The 4,611-nt window shown below is 34.7% G+C and overlaps 1 non-coding gene across 1 annotated transcript; it reads left to right on the forward strand.

Annotated features, from left to right (window-relative positions):
* Window positions 1-363: 363 nt before the first annotated feature.
* LOC111827198 lies at window positions 364-470 on the forward strand. Its single transcript, XR_002830699.1, has one exon. It is a non-coding gene; the product is annotated as a U6 spliceosomal RNA (small nuclear RNA).
* The last annotated feature ends 4,141 nt before the right edge of the window (window positions 471-4,611 follow it).

Below are 4,611 nucleotides of genomic sequence, written 5' to 3' on the forward strand. Positions count from 1 at the left end.
TTGTGTGTATATCTTTATACACAAATGTTCAGAATTTTAGTGTGCTGCAGTAGGATTATTGAGCAAAAGTCAGTAGATTTGAAATTTTGATGGATGGTGATAAAATGCCCTCCAACTTATAGACTGACCAACAATATGTGAGAATGCTTATTTTCTCACAACCCCAAACTGAATATCATTAAATGCTTTTAATTTTTGCTATTCTAGTGAGTGATAAATAATTTATCATTATTGTTTAAACTGTTTCTCTGATTATCAATAAAGTTTAATTTCATTTTATGTATTAATTAATATTCAGATATTAAGTGGCCATTGTATTTTCCCCTGTGCTACAAACATATATTTAATTAAATATTTACTTTCGTGCTCGCTTCGGCAGCACCTATACTAAAATTGGAACGATACAGAGAAGATTAGCATGGCCCCTGCGCAAGGATGACACGCAAATTCGTGAAGCGTTCCATATTTTTAAAAATAAATAAATAAATATTTACTTTCTACTCTTAGTTGAAAAAATAATTATATACTGTTTATGGGTATTAAATTTTGTGATGAGTACTGCACATGTTTTCTTTTAGTCAATTGTGTCTTTTAACTCTATTTATGATCTTCTATCCTAGTCATAAACTTTTGTTGTCAACATTTATTCACACTTTACTTTTTGGCATTAGGATTTCCTACCTTTATTAATTAGCATTTGTTTGCTTTTTAGTACGAAGGGAGTAGCCGATATTCTTGTCTGTGGTTATTGAGTAGTTCAGCTGTTCTACCTATTTGTAATGCCTTGTAGATTATCTATAAATTTCCATGTGTGCATAGGTTCCTTTGTGTGCTCACTATTATATTCTTCTAATCTATTTGTCTAACTCTGGATCAGTGAAATGCTGTTTTAATTATAGCTTATTGCTAGTAGTTTTCTTATTTGGTAGGTAAAAATTTTTGTCTTTGTTATTCTTAATTTTCTTAGTTAGCTTTTTGTATTTATTTTTTTGTTAAAATCTTAGAATCAGCTTGTTTGGTTTAAAAAAATGTCATTGGAGATAAATTTAAGGGATATATTAATTTGGGGAAATGAATATCTAGGTCTTTCCATTTATTAAAAATTTCCTTTATGGGTTTAAATAATACATTTTTTATTTTTCTCACACGAAACTTTAAAAATCTTGGACTTATTTGATTTATTTGTGGAATTTTACAATTCTACTATGAAATAGATTTTTTCTTTTGTTGTTGTTTTTGGTAGGTAGCTGGGTGCTGAAATATTCATTTTTCTATGTTGAGCATGCCATCCTATTGAATACATTACAGTAATAGTCCTGTTCTACATAGATGTTAGATGCTTTGGTGTGAGACTCTCTTACCATTCTCTTTTACTAGCTTCTTAATCCCGGTAATTGTAGAGAGAAGGAGATTTAATTTTTTAAAAAAGTTATAATTATTAATAAGTTTAAATTGTAAAATGTAGCTTGAATCATGAGGCCAAAATGAACTCTCCAATTTCTCTTTCTGAATGATAACAGCTTTAGAGTTATAGACCTCTCCTTTTAAAAAAATGGTATTGGGAGAATGTCTTAAAGGGCAATGGACAGCAGTAGGAGGAAGAAGAAACACACTGTGCCTGAAAGGTGGCACAAAGGACTGAGCTGGTGTCAGGAAGTGCAGCACAGATTTGAATATCCTGTTGTCCTAAGTTTGGGGAGAGATAGAATGGGAAGAATTCCATGTGGGGTAGGTTTGGAGACTTTGGGGCCTTTGTGTGATAATGTGGCCCTGTTGTGGAATAACCATCTAAGCCTTCCAACATCACACCTCCTCTCTCTTGTTTGATAAGACTTTTTCTCCATGGTTTGTAGAAAGACCCTGTTAGTGTCTTGTCAGAGGAGTTTCCATTTCAAGAGGAAAGTAATTTTCCTCGGGAGTTCCTTTCCCATCATTGCTCATTATCTCCAGGCCTGCACTGAGAATCCAATTCTAGTATGTGTTGGAGACCAATTACGAAGTCCAACATGGAGAGAGAAGGCCCACACAACAGAGGCTTCAAGATTTCCCTCATTTCCCTTGTCTTTCTTCTCCCCTCCCTCCATTATTTATGGGTTTGTTTGGAGGTTAATTATAAATTTGGGTCTAAGCATAGCTGATTATTGAAACAATTGCAAAAGAAGCAGGGGGAAAAGTCATTGTTCAGGGATTCTCAACTTAGAGCTGAATCTGATAAAATATAATAATTTGAATTCTCTTTTTGTGTAGGGATGTGTAGAAGGAGTATGTTTGGGGCTCTATACCACCAAGTTACACTAAGTTAATTAGGAGCTTTTAAATTTTTTATTACTGAAAGAGTTTATGTGGATATTGGAACAGTACCTAGAATATAATGGGTAGTCAAAAAATACTTGTTAAAGGAATAAAACACACTGGGGAAGTAGTGAGAGCGATTGCAAGATAATTGAATTTTAAAAGTGTTTGGCTGATGAACACCCAAGTCTCCCTTCTTTGGGGGTAATTACTCATATTATGTGAGTCTTGATGAAAGGTTGTACATGCCTCTAATTTTTTGCCATTTTGGTCTTAGAAATTCACTTTTTCATCAATAAAATTTACTCATTTGAAATGATTTCCTGTCTTCAGAAAATTGTTTAATTTCTGCTCTAATTCTTATTTCTTTTATTTTGCTTACTTTGGGTTTAATTTGTTCTTCTTATTCTAGATTCCTTAGGTGGAAGGTTAGATTATTCAATTTAAGTATGGATTTTGTAAATATATATATATTCAATGCTATAAATTACTCCATAAGCACTGCTTTCACTGCATCTCACATTTTTTTTTAAATCAGGTATAGATGAGGGTCATATTGTCAAAGACTTTGTACATCAAGTCAAGGAGGTTAGATTTTAGGCCGTGGGCATTTGAGACCTAACAGAGGTTTGATATAGTTGGCTTTGGTTTTCCAGGTCATTCTGCCTGCAGTGTGGGGCCTGATCTAGAGGGTGGTATAAGGTCCACTTCAGAAGTGGAGACAAAGCGTCACATAAAGGGGCTGCTTTTTGTTTTATTTATTTATTTATTTATTTATTTATTTATTTAATCACAAATAAAACGGTCTGTGGTCAAAGATGACAAACTCAACATTGCTATTTGGGGTTGCTTACCAAAGAAAATGCAGGTCACACCCAAAGCACAGCTGTTCTCATGTCCCTACCCTGTTCTCTAAGTTTCAGAGGTATCTAACTGTGCCTTCCCCTCAACCCTCACAAAATGTTGGACCTGGATTTCAGACTCATTGTTGGAAGTACATTTGTAACTGGCCAATTTTATTAGTTTTAATGGTATTCACAAATCACAGAGTGTTATCAGTAGAAGGGAATTTATAGAAAGTGATAACCAGGGGGTCGTGGGAATCTTAGGCAGTGTGTGAAAGTAATGCCAGAGATCAGTTCTAGTTTCAGCATTTCCAAAGCTTAACATATGCTTACATTTTTAGTCATTCACAGTCTCAATCCCACAAATTTTCATAAGTTGTGTCTTCATTTTAATTTAATATATTTTGAAATTTCTTTTGAGATTTATTTTTGACCTGTGTATTATTATTTTTCTGAATTTTTCATCATCATTATTTTTAAATATATTTTTATTGACTTCAGAGAGGAAGGGAGAGAGAGGGAGAGATGGAAACATCAGTGATGAGAGAGAATCACTGATTGGCTGCCTCCTGCATGCCGCCCACTGGGGATCAAGCCTGCAACCTGAGCATGTGCCCTTGACTGGAATCAAACCTGGGACCCTTCAGTCCGCAGGCCAATGCTCTATCTACTGAGCCAAACCGGTTAGGGCATCATCATCATTATTTTTTATTGAATTTATTAGGGTGACATTTGCTCACAAAAACATACAGGTTTCAAGTGTACAACTCAATCACATGTCATCTGCACACTGCATTGTGCACCCATCGCCCCAAGCCAAGTCTCCTTTTGAACCCAGACCCATGTATTATTATTGTTTCATCTCTGTGTATTTTGGAATGTTCCAATTATATTTCTGTTACAGATCTGTAGTTTGATCTCACTGTGGTCTGAGAACAGACATTGGATGATTTCTTTTTTATTTTTATATTTCAAATTTGCTACTGCTTGTTATATGGCTCAGAAGGTGGTCTATCTCTGTGGATGTTCCACGTGAGCCTGAGAAGAATGTGTATTCTGCCTTTGTTGGATGAAGTAGTTTATAGATGTCAATTATACCCAGTTGATTGATGGTGCTGTTGAGTTGCACTGTGTCCTTACTGATTTTCTGCCTCCTGGATCTGTCCCATTCTAAGAGAGGAGTGTTGAAGTGTCCAACTATGATAGTGGATTCATCTATTTGTCTTTGCAGCTCTCTTAGTTTTTGCCTCACATACGGTAGTATGATGTTCTGTTGTTAGGCACATACACGTTAAGGATTGTTATGTCTTCTTGGAGAATTGACCACTTTATCATTATGTAATGGCTTTCTTTATCTTTGATAATTTTTCTTCGAAATCTGCTCTGTCAGAAATTAATATAGTGACTCCTGCTTTCTTTTGATTAGGGTTAGTATGGTATCTTTTTCTCCATTCCTTTACTTTGAATCTACATG

The sequence above is a fragment of the Myotis lucifugus genome, unplaced genomic scaffold (genome assembly GCF_000147115.1).
Source record: "Myotis lucifugus unplaced genomic scaffold, Myoluc2.0 scaffold_141, whole genome shotgun sequence".
Classification (NCBI taxonomy): Eukaryota; Metazoa; Chordata; class Mammalia; order Chiroptera; family Vespertilionidae; genus Myotis; species Myotis lucifugus.